Raw genomic sequence first — 17043 nt, 5'->3', positions numbered from 1 at the left:
ATCTACAACTCCCCCAACCTTCAAGTCATTGACAAACTTACTAACCCACCCTTCCACTTCCTCATCCAAGTCATTTATAAAAACCACAAACAGCAGAGGTCCCTGAACAGATCCCTATGGGACACCACTGGTTACTGACTTCCAGGTGGTATACTTTCCATCCACTACCTCTCACTGTCTTCTTTCGGCCAGCCAATTCTGTATCCAGTCAGCCAAATTTCCCTGTATCCCATGCCCCCTAACTTTATGAATGAGCCCACCATGGGGAACCTTTTAAAATGCCTTACTGAAATCCATATACACCACATCTACTGCCCAACCTTCATCAATGTTTCTTGTCACATCCTCAAAGAATTCAATGAGACTTGTGAGGCATGACCTGCCCTTCAAAATGCCATGCTGACTATCTTTAATCAAACGATGTTTTTCTAAATAATCATAAATCCTATCTCTCAGAATCCTTTCCAGTATTTTGCTCACCACAGATGCTGGACTGACTGGTCTGTAATTCCCAGGGATTTCCCTATTCCCTTTCTTGAACAGGGGAACAGCATTTGCCTCCCTCCAATCATCCAGTACTACGCCAGTGGAGAATGAGGACACAAAGATCATCACCAAAGGCGCAGAAATCTCCTCCCTCGCTTCCCCGAGTAACCTTGGGTATATCCCGTCAAGCCCAGGGGACTTATCTATCCTGATGTTTTTCAAAATTTCCAGCACATCCTCCTTCTTAATATCAACCAGTCTATTAACCTGGTTCATGCTGTTCTCATGAGCAACAAGGTCCCTCTCTCTAGTGAATACTGAAGCAAAATATTAATGTCGAACCTCCCTTATCTCCTCAGACTCTAGGCACAAGTTCCCTTCACTATCTCTGATCGGCCTGACTCACTCTGATCATCCTCTTATTTCTCACATAAGTGTAGAACGCCTTGGGGTTTTCCCTAATCCTTCCCGCCAGGGCTTTTTCATGCCCCCTTCTAGCTCTTCTAAGTCCATTTTTGAGTTCCTTCCTGGCGAACTTGAAACCCTCTAGAGCCGTGACAGATCCTTGCTTCCTCAACCTTACGTAAGCTTCCATCTTCTTCTTGACTAGAAGCTCCACTTCTCTTGTCATCCAAAGCTCCTTCACCTTGCCATTCCTTCCTCGTCTCAGTGGGACAAAACTATCCAGCACTCGCAGCAAGTGCTCATTAAACAACCCCACATTACTGTGGTGCATTTCCCCAAGAACAATTGTTCCCATTTTATGCTCCTCAGCTCCTGTCTAATAGCAGTATAATTTCCCCTCCCCCAATTAAATACCTTCCCATGCTGTCTGTTCCTATCCCTCTCCATGACTATGATGTTGTGTTAGGTATACTGGTCTAACACTGGCTGCAACTGGATGCAGCTTAGATCAGAAAGATACTCCAGACCTTGAAGTTAGTTCAGTCAGGTTTATTGAACTAATAGCACAGTTATCACAGTTCTCTGTGAGTTCGACTCTCTGCTAACTTAAGTGTGGTTACTCTGTCTGACTGAACCAGACTAGCTCTTAGCCACGTGGTGGAGGTGTGAGATTGTAACAACATCCTTGACTGACTCTCTATGTTCATCAGTGGAAAGAGGCGGAGTGTGAGTGCCTTGTGTCTTTTATAGTCAGATCCCACCCCCGAGTGTCCTGCCTGCTTATTGGTCATGTCCTGTTCTCTGTGTCCATTAGCTGCTTGACGGTATATCATTATGTGTGTGTCTACATATCATGACACATGGTAAAGGTCAAGGAGTTGTGGTCACTGTCACCAAAATGCTCTCCCACTGAGACATCTGGCATGGTTCATTGCCAAGCACCAAATCTAATATGATCTCCCGCCTAGTCAGCGTATCTACATATTGAGTCTGGAATCCTTCCTGTACACACCTGACAAAATTTTCTCCATCCAAACCATTTGCAGTAAGGAGGTTCCAGTCAATATTCGAGAAGTTGAAGTCACCCATGACAACAACTCTGTTGTACTGCATTCGTGTATGCGTCACCCGATGTCTGTTGCTATATATTTACATTGTGTATTTATGATTGTCCTTTTTTCCCATGTATAGACTGATCTGTCTGGACTGTATGCAGAACAATATTTTTCACTGGACTCAATACACATGACAATAAAACAAATTCAATCCACAGCGGAGATGCCAGGCTTCACACTTGACATTGGCCTCCCCCTTGCCACAGCAAATATTGTGCAGGGTCTGAAGATGCCCTTAAGTGGCCAGTAATTGGCTGGCTCCTTCAGGGCGGCCTATGGGTGGAACACTTGACTGCAAAATTGCTGCAGGTCAGGGGCTAAGTGAGTGGACGCTGGGAACTGCGCGCAATTTGATGCCCCTCCCTGCCAATGGCGTGAGAGTGTAAAGTTCAGCCCAAAAGGTGGTTCACTGGAAATCCCTGCTGACAAATGTAAACGTGGTGAAGGCTGCTGAAACCCATTCCTTATCCCGACTCACAGGAAAACCTGCCTGCCTGATTTTCCAATTTCCCTCTTGTCATGTCCTGAATCGCAGATTTTTGTATTTTCTCCACTACCAGTGTCAGGCTAACTTCAGTTCCCGTTTTGTTTTTCTCTCCCTCCTTAACGGTGGAGTTAAATTTACTAACTTCCAATCCCATTCTTGAATAGTTTCTTTCCACCCCTTCTCCAGTTTACCAAAGTTCAGCCCCCGCTTTACAGTGCCGGAAGTTTGGGGATGTGTTAAAAATAAACAGCGACCACAGGGCGTGTACAAGGTTAGATAACTATTACAAATGCACTCTTGCGATCACCCCGTTTCTTCTTGCTGTGAATTTAATTACGAGGACGGCGCCCCAGACACTTCCTCCTGACAGTAAGCAGCGGGGCTGTGATCGAGGAGGTTTCTGGACACAATGGATAGGGAGGGGGCAGCAGGAAGTGGCTGAAAGCGATTGAAGGAGAGAAAATGCCAGACTGCTCTCACCTGCTCTGCTGTCATATTTTCCGTGGAGGAGTCCTGTCAAGGTGCAGTCGGTGCACACCCCCGCCGGGTTTGCTCGCCCATCTTCCCCTTTCCCTTCCTCCTCTCTTTGCTAAATGCCAATCTGATCAGCAAACTAGAACAAAGTTTTTCCTCTACATGCACGTGACCAGAAATAGCCCTGAGGCAGTAAAAACAGCGTCAAATAAGAGACGAGCTACAGGCTGCTCCTGAGAACTCCTCATTCTTAAATATATCCATGATGTGGAGATGCCGGCGTTGGACTGGGGTGAGCACAGTAAGAAGTCTTACAACACCAGGTTAAAGTCCAACAGGTTTGTTTCAAACACGAGCTTTCGGAGCACGGCTCCTTCTTCACCTGAAACAAGCTCGTGTTTGAAACAAACCTGTTGGACTTTAACCTGGTGTTGTAAGACTTCTTACTGTGCTCACCCCAGTCCAACGCCGGCATCTCCACATCATGGATATATTTAAGAATGAGGAGTTCTCAGGAGCAGCCTGTAGCTCGTCTCTTATTTGACGCTGTTTTTACTGCCTCAGGGCTATTTCTGGTCACGTGCATGTAGAGGAAAAACTTTGTTCTAGTTTGCTGATCAGATTGGCATTTAGCAAAGAGAGGAGGAAGGGAAAGGGGAAGATGGGCGAGCAAACCCGGCGGGGGTGTGCACCGACTGCACCTTGACAGGACTCCTCCACGGAAAATATGACAGCAGAGCAGGTGAGAGCAGTCTGGCATTTTCTCTCCTTCAATCGCTTTCAGCCACTTCCTGCTGCCCCCTCCCTATCCATTGTGTCCAGAAACCTCCTCGATCACAGCCCCGCTGCTTACTGTCAGGAGGAAGTGTCTGGGGCGCCGTCCTCGTAATTAAATTCACAGCAAGAAGAAACGGGGTGATCGCAAGAGTGCATTTGTAATAGTTATCTAACCTTGTACACGCCCTGTGGTCGCTGTTTATTTTTAACACATCCCCAAACTTCCGGCACTGTAAAGCGGGGGCTGAACTTTGGTAAACTGGAGAAGGGGTGGAAAGAAACTATTCAAGAATGGGATTGGAAGTTAGTAAATTTAACTCCACCGTTAAGGAGGGAGAGAAAAACAAAACGGGAACTGAAGTTAGCCTGACACTGGTAGTGGAGAAAATACAAAAATCTGCGATTCAGGACATGACAAGAGGGAAATTGGAAAATCAGGCAGGCAGGTTTTCCTGTGAGTCGGGATAAGGAATGGGTTTCAGCAGCCTTCACCACGTTTACATTTGTCAGCAGGGATTTCCAGTGAACCACCTTTTGGGCTGAACTTTACACTCTCACGCCATTGGCAGGGAGGGGCATCAAATTGCGCGCAGTTCCCAGCGTCCACTCACTTAGCCCCTGACCTGCAGCAATTTTGCAGTCAAGTGTTCCACCCATAGGCCGCCCTGAAGGAGCCAGCCAATTACTGGCCACTTAAGGGCATCTTCAGACCCTGCACAATATTTGCTGTGGCAAGGGGGAGGCCAATGTCAAGTGTGAAGCCTGGCATCTCCGCTGTGGATTGAATTTGTTTTATTGTCATGTGTATTGAGTCCAGTGAAAAATATTGTTCTGCATACAGTCCAGACAGATCAGTCTATACATGGGAAAAAAGGACAATCATAAATACACAATGTAAATATATAGCAACAGACATCGGGTGACGCATACACGAATGCAGTACAACAGAGTTGTTGTCATGGGTGACTTCAACTTCTCGAATATTGACTGGAACCTCCTTACTGCAAATGGTTTGGATGGAGAAAATTTTGTCAGGTGTGTACAGGAAGGATTCCAGACTCAATATGTAGATACGCTGACTAGGCGGGAGATCATATTAGATTTGGTGCTTGGCAATGAACCATGCCAGATGTCTCAGTGGGAGAGCATTTTGGTGACAGTGACCACAACTCCTTGACCTTTACCATGTGTCATGATATGTAGACACACACATAATGATATACCGTCAAGCAGCTAATGGACACAGAGAACAGGACATGACCAATAAGCAGGCAGGACACTCGGGGGTGGGATCTGACTATAAAAGACACAAGGCACTCACACTCCGCCTCTTTCCACTGATGAACATAGAGAGTCAGTCAAGGATGTTGTTACAATCTCACACCTCCACCACGTGGCTAAGAGCTAGTCTGGTTCAGTCAGACAGAGTAACCACACTTAAGTTAGCAGAGAGTCGAACTCACAGAGAACTGTGATAACTGTGCTATTAGTTCAATAAACCTGACTGAACTAACTTCAAGGTCTGGAGTATCTTTCTGATCTAAGCTGCATCCAGTTGCAGCCAGTGTTAGACCAGTATACCTAACACAACATCATAGTCATGGAGAGGGATAGGAACAGACAGCATGGGAAGGTATTTAATTGGGGGAGGGGAAATTATACTGCTATTAGACAGGAGCTGAGGAGCATAAAATGGGAACAATTGTTCTTGGGGAAATGCACCACAGTAATGTGGGGTTGTTTAATGAGCACTTGCTGCGAGTGCTGGATAGTTTTGTCCCACTGAGACGAGGAAGGAATGGCAAGGTGAAGGAGCTTTGGATGACAAGAGAAGTGGAGCTTCTAGTCAAGAAGAAGATGGAAGCTTACGTAAGGTTGAGGAAGCAAGGATCTGTCACGGCTCTAGAGGGTTTCAAGTTCGCCAGGAAGGAACTCAAAAATGGACTTAGAAGAGCTAGAAGGGGGCATGAAAAAGCCCTGGCGGGAAGGATTAGGGAAAACCCCAAGGCGTTCTACACTTATGTGAGAAATAAGAGGATGATCAGAGTGAGTCAGGCCGATCAGAGATAGTGAAGGGAACTTGTGCCTAGAGTCTGAGGAGATAAGGGAGGTTCGACATTAATATTTTGCTTCAGTATTCACTAGAGAGAGGGACCTTGTTGCTCATGAGAACAGCATGAACCAGGTTAATAGACTGGTTGATATTAAGAAGGAGGATGTGCTGGAAATTTTGAAAAACATCAGGATAGATAAGTCCCCTGGGCTTGACGGGATATACCCAAGGTTACTCGGGGAAGCGAGGGAGGAGATTTCTGCGCCTTTGGTGATGATCTTTGTGTCCTCATTCTCCACTGGCGTAGTACTGGATGATTGGAGGGAGGCAAATGCTGTTCCCCTGTTCAAGAAAGGGAATAGGGAAATCCCTGGGAATTACAGACCAGTCAGTCCAGCATCTGTGGTGAGCAAAATACTGGAAAGGATTCTGAGAGATAGGATTTATGATTATTTAGAAAAACATCGTTTGATTAAAGATAGTCAGCATGGCATTTTGAAGGGCAGGTCATGCCTCACAAGTCTCATTGAATTCTTTGAGGATGTGACAAGAAACATTGATGAAGGTTGGGCAGTAGATGTGGTGTATATGGATTTCAGTAAGGCATTTTAAAAGGTTCCCCATGGTGGGCTCATTCATAAAGTTAGGGGGCATGGGATACAGGGAAATTTGGCTGACTGGATACAGAATTGGCTGGCCGAAAGAAGACAGTGAGAGGTAGTGGATGGAAAGTATACCACCTGGAAGTCAGTAACCAGTGGTGTCCCATAGGGATCTGTTCAGGGACCTCTGCTGTTTGTGGTTTTTATAAATGACTTGGATGAGGAAGTGGAAGGGTGGGTTAGTAAGTTTGTCAATGACTTGAAGGTTGGGGGAGTTGTAGATAGTGTCGAGGGCTGTTGCAGGTTACAACAGGACATTGACAGGATGCAAAACTGGGCTGTGGTAGATGGGGTTCAACCTAGATAAATGTGAAGTGATTCATTTTGGAAGATCGAATTTGAATGCTGAATACAGGTTTAAAGGCAGGATTCTTGGACGTGTGGAGGAACAGAGGGATCTTGGGGTCCACGTACATAGATCCCTCAAAGTTGCCACCCAGGTTGATAGGGTTGTTAAAAAGGCATAAGGTGTGTTGGCTTTCATTAACAGGGGGATAGAGTTTCAGAGCCATGAGGTTTTGCTGCAGCTTTATAAAACGCTGGTTAGACCACACTTGGAATATTGTGTCCAGTTCTGGTTGCCTCATTATAGGAAGGATGTGGATGCTTTGGAGAGGGTACAGAGGAGATTTACCAGGATGCTGCCTGGACTGGAGGGCATGTCTTATGAAGAAAGGTTGAGGGAACTAGGGCTTTTCTCACTGGAGTGAAGGAGGAAGAGAGGTGACTTGATAGAGGTGTACAAGGTGATGAGATGCATGAATAGAGTGGGGAGCCAGATACATTTCCCCAGGGCGGAAATGGCTATCACAAGGGGACATAATTTTTTTTTAAATTTTTTTATTCTCCTCCTTTTTCACATTTACACCCACCAACAACAAACAATAATCAGCAACAGATTTGTCAATCCCCATAACAATAACAACGATCCCATCCTCCCACCAACCCCCATAAACAAATGACAAAAAGGTATCAGGGATTACTCATAGTCATCCTTAATATACACAGTCCCCCTCCCCCCAACCCACTCGCCCACCCCCACCCCCACCCCCCAAATAATGTTCGATGTTATCCAGTTCTTGAAAATGCATAATGAATAATGCCCATGAATTGTAGAACCCCTCCGTCCTTCCCCTCAGTTCAAACTTAACCTTCTCAAGGGTCAAGTATTCCAACAGGCCCCCCCGCCACGCCAGGGCACAGGGTGGAGAGGCCGCTCTCCATCCCAACAGGATCCGCCTTCGGGCGATCAACGAGGCGAAGGCTACGATATCTGCCTCCAGAATCGTTTCCAACCCTGGCTGATCCGACATCCTGAATATGGCCTCCCGGGGACCCGGGTCGAGTTTCACACGCACCACCTTGGAAATTACTCTAAAAACCTCCTTCCAGTACTCCCCTAGCTTTGGACAGGACCAAAACATCTGAACGTGATTAGCGGGGCCCTCCCCTCCCCCCCCCCCCCCCCCCGCAACGTTCACACACATTTTCTACTCCTTCAAAGAATTGGCTCATTCTCGCCCTCGTGATGTGTGCTGTGTACACCACCTTCAGCTGTATCAGCCCCAACCTTGCACATGAGGTGGAGGCATTCACTCTCCGGAGCACCTCACACCAGACCCCTCTCCTCTATAACCTCTCCCAACTCTTCCTCCCACTTTGCTTTGATCCCTTCCAGTGGTGCCTATCCTCTTCCAAAATAGCTCAGTATACCACTGACACTACCCCCTTGACGGTTCCTCCGGGAAGCTCTGTATCTCCTTCCTGGCAAAATCTCGAACCTGCATGTATCTAAACATTTCTCCCTGCTCCAGCCCATACTTCGCTTCCAGCTCTCTCAATCCTGCAAACTGACCCCTGAGAAACAAATCTTTTAGCGTCTTAATCCCCTTCTCTTCCCATTTCCGAAAACTTCCATCCCACTTCCCTGGCTCAAATCTGTGGTTCCTCCGAATCGGCATTTCCCTTGACCCTACCCCCAACCCGAAGTGTTGGCGAAACTGCCTCCAGATTTTCAGTGAAGCTATTATTCCCGGACTCCCTGAGTATTTCCCCAGAGCTATCGGGAGCGGCGCTGTTGCTAGTGCTTTCAGTCCCAACCACCTGCACAAACTCTCCTCCATTTTGACCCACTGGGAATCAACCCCTCTGACCCAGCTCCGCACCTTCTCCACATTTGCCGCCCAGTAGTAGTATATCAGGTTCGGGAGACCCAAACCCCCTGCCTGCCTTCCCCTCTGCAGCAGCACCTTTCTCACTCTGGCCACCTTCCCTCCCCATATGAACGAGGTAATCCTTCCCTCAATTTCCCTGAAAAAAGCCTTTGGGAGGAAAATCAGTAGGCATTGAAAAATAAACAGAAATCGCGCCAGCACATTCATTTTAACCGCCTGTACCCGGCCCGCCAGTGACAGAGGGAGACCATCCCACCTTGCCAGATCAGCTTTCACTCTCCCCACCAAACTAGTGATGTTGTGCCTGCGGAGCCTTCCCCACTCTCGGGTAACCTGCACCCCCAAATACCTAAAGTGAGTCCTTGCCTTAAGGAATGGCTCACCCACCCCCGGCCGAGACACCACAAAATACTTACTCTTGTCCAGGTTCAGCTTGTACCCCGAGAAAGACCCAAATATTCTCAGTAGCTCCAATATTCCTCCTATCGACGCACTCGGTTCCGATACAGCAGCAAGTCATCGGCACATAAGGGCACCCTATGCTCTATCCCCCCCCCCCCACCCCCACCCCGGCACTATTCCTTTCCATGCTCCCGAACTTCCAATGGCTCAATCGCAAGTGCAAACAGCAGGGGGGACATAGGACATCCCTGCCTCGTCCTACAGTGGAGAGAAAAGTATCTCGAGCTCATATTATTTGTGCGGACACTCACCTTCGGTTCCTTATATAATAGCTTTACCCAGTTCACAAATCTTGGTCCAATCCCAAACCGCTCCAGAACTGCCATCAGGTACCCCCATTCTACCCGGTCAAATGCCTTCTTGGCATCCAATGCCACAACCACCTCTGCCTCCCTTTCACGAACCCTTTCTGATCCTCACCTATCACCTTCGGGAGGCACTCCTCCGACCTACCCACCAGTACCTTCGCCAATACTTTTGCGTCCACATTCAGAAACGATATGGGCCTATACGACCCACACTCCACTGGATTCTTATCTTTTTTTAGCAACAGTGAAATCAATGCCTGCCCCAAGGTTTGTGGCAGCACCCCCTTCGCTATCGCCTCTTCAAACATCCCCACCATCAGGGGTTCCAACTTATTCTTGAATTTTTAAATAATATTCCACCGGAAACCCATCCGGCCCTGCCACCTTCCCCGACTGCATCCTCCCAATCGCATCCTTTATCTCCTGCTCCACTATTGCTCCTTCTAATGTAGCCCTGTCCCCCTCTCCTAGCCTTGGGTACTCCAACCCATCTAGAAATTTCTGCATCTCACGGTCTCCCCCGGGTGGCTCTGACCTGTACAACCTCTCATAAAACTCCTCAAAAACCTTGTTAATCAGCTCCGGAGCCACCACCAACTTCCCGGCCCTATCCTTCACCTGAAGAATTTCCCTTGCCGCTGCTTCCCTTCGGAGCTGACCTGCTAACATATGCCCCACCTTATATCCATTTTCATAAACTGCACTCCTTGCTCGTCTCAGTTGGCACATCACCTTCCTGGTGGACAGTCGGTCGAAGCTCGCCTGTAGTTCCTTCCTCTTTTCCAGCTTCGCTGGGTCCCCATCTTCTGCATAACTCCTATCTACCTCCAACATCTCATCTATCACCCTCTGCCGCTCCAACCTCTCCTCTTTGTCCACCCTGGCCTTAAGCAAAATTCCCTCACCACCGCCATTAGAGCCTCCCAGACAACTGCCTTCGACACCTCACCCGTACAGTTGAAACTTACATATTACTTAATTACCTTTTCAATTTTCTCACAGAACACTTGGTTCCCCAAAAGCCCCACATCCAGTTTCCACCCCGGCCTCTGCGCTACCCCCTTCTCCAGTACCATATCCACCCAATGCGGAGCGTGATCTGACACTGCAATTGCCGAGTAGTCCGACCCCTTGACCCCAGCCAGCAAAGCCTTTCCCACCACAAAAAAGCCGATCCGCGAGTATACCTTATGGACTGCTGAGAAAAACAAGTACTCCCATTTCCTCGGGTGCAGAAACCTACAAGTGTTCACACCTCCCATTTCCACCATTAGCCCAGCCAGCGACTTCACCCCCCCTGATGGGACCAGCGAGCACGGCCGTGTTCTGTCGAACCTCGGCTCTTGCACCAAGTTCCAGTCCCCCCCCCCCCCACAATCAGCTCATGTGTGTCCAAGTCGGGAATGGCCCCAAACACCCTCTTCGCGAATCCCCATCGTCCCAATTGGGACCTTATACACTTAACTGTGCCACTAATCTCCCCTCCAGCGCCCCTGTCACAATCACATATCTACCCCCTGACCTGCCACCACCTTCTCCATCTGGAAGCGTACCCTTTTGATGACCATTGCCGCTACCCCTCGAGCCCTTCCATCAAATCCAGAGTGAAACACTTGGCTAACCCAGCCCTTTTTCAGTTTCACCTGGTCCTTCACCCTCAAGTGAGTCTCCTGCAGCATTGCCACATCGGCTTTCAAACTTTTAAGATGCGCAAGCACCCTTGACCTCTTGACCGGACCTCCTAGCCCTCTCGCGATCCACATGACTATCCTTACTGGGGGTCACTCACCCCCACCCCACCTTTCTTATCCACCATCATCATACCACCAGACCCGCCTGATCCGCCCCTGTCCATTGTTAACATCGAACCCCTTCCCCCTCCCTCTCAAGAACCCCCCTACATTTCCCCCTGAAACAATATCTCCCAGCATCCATCCCTTCCCCCCTCTCAATCGCCTTGTAGGCCCATTGAAGCCTGCTATCCAGGCTCCAACGTCTGCAGCACTCCTCTCAACTCACCTCCTTTCACTAGCTGACTTTAGCTAGCTAGCGCGGGTGGCTCACCCCGCCAGGATATATCGTCCCCTCCCACCCAGTCCCAGAGAAAGAAAAATCAAAAACAAAAAAAAAAACAAAACCAACAAGCCAACCCATACAATTCACTAACATAACATTTAACCGTCGCAACACAGAACGCCAATCAACCCAACCATTAACTTGAACTCTGTCACAATGCAAAGAGAAGTAAATTGCAATACATATCAGTAAAAAGAAAGTTGTAGCACTTATACATTTTCCAGCTGCTCAAACACAGTCCACAGTCTCTCTTCCAGTTCCGCTCTTCACGTCTGTCCCAATTGGGCCTTCTGTCCTCACGAACGCCTCAGCCGCCTCCGCTGTCTCAAAATAAAAGTCTTAGGCGTTATACATTACCCTCAACTTCGCCGGGTACACCATACCAAATCACACCCCCTTCTTGTACAATGCCGCCTTCACTTGCCCAAATGCCGTGCGTCTTTTTGCCAACTCCACCGTCAAGTCCTGGCAGATCTGAACTGCAGTACCATCCCACAGCACCTCCCGGTTCTGCTTCGCCCAGTTTAATACCTTCTCCTTCATGCAGAACTTATGGACGCAGATACTTGCTGCCCTTGGTGGCTCGTTCACTTTGGGCTTCGGCCTTAATGGCCGATGAGCTTGGTTTTGTTCATACCGGGAGGGGTTCTCACCCTCCCCCATCAGCTCCACCAACTTCTTAGCGAAGTATTGTGTTGGCCTTGGGCCCTCTGTCACTTTGGGCAAGCCCACAATTCTCAAATTGTGCCCCCTTGAGTGGTTCTCCAAGTCTTTGAGCTTTGCTTGGAGTCCTCTGTTGACCTCCACCACCCTCTGCAGCACGCCCCCTGGCCTCGGCCTCCTTTTACCTCCGCTCCTGCTGCTCCAACCTCCACGCCGAGCTGGGCCCAGGGCCTCAGCCCCCGCTGTCCGACAGCCATGCAGGCCCACTTTCCCAAGGCAGCGGGAGATGTAGATAGAGTCAATGGATGGGAGGCAAGTTTGTGTGATGGACATGTTCACGACTCTGTAGTTTCTTACTGCTTGGGCCGAGCAGTTGCCATACCAGGCGGTGATGCAGCCAGATAAGATGCTTTCTCTGGTGCAACTGTAAAAATTGTTAAGTGTCAATGTGGACATGCTGAATTTCCTTAGTTTTTTGAGAAAGTAAAGGTGCTGTTGTGCTTTCTTGGTGGTGGTGTCGGCGTGGGTGGACCAGGACGGATTGTTGGTGATGTGCACACTTAGGAATTTTAAACTGTCAACCATCTCCACCTCGGCACCATTGATGCAGCCAAGGAGAAGCCAAGTCCTGGGTTTTGGAGCTTTGATGTGAGCTTGGCTGGGATTATGGTGATGAAGGCGCAGCTGTAGTCAATGAATAGGAGTCTGACGGAGGTGTATTTGTAATCAAGATGCTCCAGGAATTAATGGCGTCTGCTGTGGAATGTTTGTGGTAGTATGCGAATTGCAGTGGATCAAGGCATTCTGGGAATATGGAGTTGATGTATATCATGACCAACCTCTTGAAGCACTTCATAATGATCAATGTCAGAGCCACCGGATGGTAGTCGTTGAGACACATTGCTTTGTTCTTATTCGGCAGCAGTATGATAGTGGTCTTGAAGCAGGTGGGAACCTTGGAATGGATTAGGGAGAGGTTGAAGATGTCCGCGAACACATCTGCCAGCTGGTCCATGCAGGATCTGAGTGCACAACCAGGGATCCCTTCCCGACTCGTTGCTTTCCGAGGATTCATTTTCAAGTAGGCCAATCTGACTTTGGAAGCTGTAATGGTGGGTATGGGTGTGCCAAGGCTGCTGGAGCAGTTGACAATGGTTTGATGGTTTCATGCTCGAACCGAGCATATAATGCATTGAGTTCATTGGGGAGGGGTGCGCTGCTGCCGAAGATTCTACTCAGCTTTGCTTTATAGCCCGTTATGTTGTTTCAGCCTTGCCAAAACCAACGGGAGTTCATGATGTTAGTCTGTGACTCAAACTTAGTCTGGCATTGTCTCTTGGTATCCCTGATGACTTTGTGGAGGTCGTACCTAGATCGTTTATCGGTCAGGGTTGCTGACTTGAACGCCTCAGACCTGGCTTTCAGTAGGGAGTGAATCTCCCCATTAAACCATGGTTTCTGAATGGGGAATGTACGTACTATCTTCTTTGGCACGCAGTCTTCTACACACTTGTTGATGAAGTCTGTGATGGTGGTGGCATAGTTGTTTAGGTTGGCTGTTGAGTTCTTGAATATGGACCAGTCTACTGACTCCAGGCAGTCACGTCTGAGCTCTTCTGTTGCCTTGACCTTCCTAACCGGATTCTCCCTCTTATATTTTTGCTTGTATGCCGGGAGAAGGATCACCATCTTAATGTCCGATTTTCCAAAATGTAGTCACGGGATGAATCGGAATGCGTTCTTGATTTTTGTGTAGCATGGTCGAGAGTTTTGGCGCCCCTGGTGGGATAGATGTGTTGGTGAAATTTTGGCAGTACACTCTTGAGGTTGGCTTGGTTGAAGTCCCTCCACAGTCAGATATTCCATGTCCGGGGAGCAGTAATTCGCCAGGGTCGCCAAGTCCGAGCTCCAGGAAGAGTTGATGAGAAGGCAAACCTCCTTTGCCCGATGACACCATGCGGTCCATCCGGTATATTGAGAAGCCATCAGATTGAATGGCACAGTCCGGTGGGGCAGGGGTCTGTGTGAAACAGAGCACACAGCAGTCTCTTACTTCCGTCTGAGAGGTAAGTCTAGCATTAAGCTTGTCCAGCTTGTTTTTGATCGCTTGGACATGGGTATGCAGGGTAGAGGAGACTTTAAACCGTGTTGCTTTAGTCTCACCTGCAGACCACCGCATTTCCAGGGGCTAGTTTAGCACAGTGGTCTAAACAGCTGGCTTGTAATACAGAACAAGGCAGTAGCGCGGGTTCAATTCCCGTACCAGCCTCCCCGAACAGGCGCCGGAATGTGGCGACTAGGGGCTTTTCACAGTAACTTAATTGAAGCCTACTTGTGACAGTAAGCGATTATTATTATTATTCCCTCGCTTCCTCGATTGGCGGCTGCTTCTGGATGGTCCCGGGATCTGATGGGGGAAATCTTACCTTGTGGAAGGCACGTAGTTGCGTCTGGCGGGATCCCAGGAGCTGGTTGCTATTTTGTGGTCGCCGGGAGGGTGCATGTTTGCAATCTGGTCGAGCCCCGGGTTTCTGCGAGTAGGGCCTACCTTTCAGTGTGTTCGGGTCCTCGCGTGGGATCTCTACTGTGTTGTGTGTCTTTAGTCTGGGTTTGGGTCACAGGCAGGATCTTCCGAGGTCCAGTTGGGGCGGGTCCCTTGTTCGGTTCCAGCGTTGGTGGTCTGGTTGCGCGTTCCTGGACAATGTTAGCTATTGTCCTCTATTACATCATGCCTCATGGCACGATGTTAGCCAGCTTGCCTAGTTAGCACTCCCCCCCCCCCCCCCCCCCCGTTTATCCACTGAATTGAGTGAAGTGGATCACAAGTACACTTAGTCAGTTCTTCCCGTCAGGCAGACAATCAATTGCAAGCTGTGTTATAACTAATCATGACTACTGACAGCAATTACATTAATGTGCAGCACTGTAGTACAGTGGGTAGCACAGTTGCTACGGCGCGGGGGTGGACAATGGCCGTTTACTCGGAAATCGGGACCAGCACAGCTGAAGCGATTCTCCAGTCCCCGGAGAATTGCTCGGGAGTCTCTCATGCGCCACCTACGCGGCGCGGGTAGGGGGCCATGGACAGAGGCCCTTCCCACGATTCTCTGCGTAAAACTGGCTGAGATCCCGACCTATCGGCTGTCGGGAACCTCGGATGGGGGGCTGAAGGATCGATCACCGGCGGGGGCCCTCATGGACGGCCAGGGGAGCGATGAAGCGGCACGGACCCGCGGGGGCCTACATATTTAATGACGGTCCACAGAGCGAGTCTGCCATGTCGCACAGCGAGGCCGCTGCAGGTCGCCGCCGTGCACATGTGCAGACTCCCGACCGGAAGTGGGGGGCCCCGTATCCGCAGGCAGAGCTGCAAGAAGCACTCCAGGGCCCTGCAGGTAGGAGAATCGCTCAGGACTTTCTCAAGGGAAGTCCAGAGTGGAACATCAGCGATTTTACGCTGACGTGGGACATAACCCCATCTTTGGAGAATCCAGCCCCCGGGGTTTGATGCAAAATGTGGATGTCTCAACAGGGCATATTCTGGTTCTATACCAATTTCTGCTCAGTGAGGTGGCAACACAAAGTTCTCCTTTCCCCACACGTGTGACTCCTGTGATTTCTGTTTTTAGGGCCCTAACGTCTCGGCTACTAATTGAATTCTCATTTGCCTTAAAATCCACACTTGGCTTGATTGGAGGGATACATTGGTTATGGACAAATTTGCTGATTTGCTGATATTTGTCCAGCTTAGTTCCTACTAATGTTTTGTTCTGTTCTATCGCACATGGGTCGTATCTTTGTGTTCCATCCATACATCATGCTGGATGATCCCAATGTTTTCTACGTCAAAGACCCTCGGGCGAAATTCTCCGACCACCAGCAGGGTCAGAGAATCGCCTGGGGCCGCCGAAAATCCCGCCCCCGCCGTGGCAGAGATCCTCTGCCACCCGGGAAGTGGCGGGGGTGGGAATCACACTACTCCGATCGGCGAGGCCCCTGCGGCGATTCTCCAGCCTGCAGTGGGCCGAAGTCCCGCCGCTGCTGGGAGGCCTCTCCCGCCACCGAGGTTTGAACCACCTCTGGTGGCGGCGGGATCGGCGGCGCGACCGGGCCCCCGGGGTCCTGGGGGGGGGGGGGGGGGGGGGGGCACAGGGCGATGGGACCCCGAGGGTGCCCCCACGGTAGCCAGACCCGCGATCGGGGCCCACCGATCAGGGAGCGGGCCAGTGCCCTGGGGGAACTCTTTCTCCTCCGCCGCCGCCATGGCGGAAGCGGAAGAGAAAACACAGCGCGCATGCGCCGGTGGTGACGGCAGCGGCAGCTGGCCGCTGACGTCACCACCGGCGCATGCGCAAACCGGCGAAAGCCTTTCGGCCAGCCCCGCTGCTGGGCGGTGGGCCTGAAAGGCCGCTGGCGCCGGTTTTTGCGCCAGTCGGTGTGGTGCCAACCGCTCCGGCGCGGGGCTAGCCCCCAAAGATGCGGAGAATACGGCACCTTTGGGGAGGCCCGACCCCGGAGTGGTTGGCGCCACTCCCCTACGCCGGGAACCCCCGTCCCGCCAGGTAGGGGAGAATCCCGCCCTCATCCCAGAAACTTAGTTTGGGATGATGGAAATTCCTGGTACCATCCCTATTTTCCACCGATCCCTTTACATTCTTCATTCAGCCAGAATTTAGATATCTGTGTAAGTTGGCACCCTGTAATTTTTTGGGTTAAAATTCCTAAAGGTGCTGGTTTAATACAGTGGGCTAAACAGCTGGCTTGTAATGCAGAACAGGGCCAGCAGCGCGGGTTCAATTCCCGTACCAGCCTCCCCAAACAGGCGCCGGAATGTGGCGACTCGGGGATTTTCACAGTAACTTAATTGAAGCCTACTCGTGACAATAAGCGATCATTGTTAT

General features: G+C 49.9%; 1 protein-coding gene across 1 annotated transcript in view; it reads left to right on the top strand.

Annotated features, from left to right (window-relative positions):
• The first annotated feature begins 3575 nt into the window (after positions 1 to 3575).
• The window catches only part of LOC119974788 (NLR family CARD domain-containing protein 4-like), a 44524-nt gene continuing 31056 nt past the window's right edge, over positions 3576 to 17043 (top strand). The window contains 1 exon segment of the mRNA XM_038814044.1: positions 3576 to 3709. The gene's annotated coding sequence lies outside the window, so the exon portion shown is untranslated.

The sequence above is a fragment of the Scyliorhinus canicula genome, chromosome 1 (assembly GCF_902713615.1).
Source record: "Scyliorhinus canicula chromosome 1, sScyCan1.1, whole genome shotgun sequence".
NCBI lineage: Eukaryota > Metazoa > Chordata > Chondrichthyes > Carcharhiniformes > Scyliorhinidae > Scyliorhinus > Scyliorhinus canicula.
This window is presented reverse-complemented; position numbering and strand designations above follow the sequence as displayed.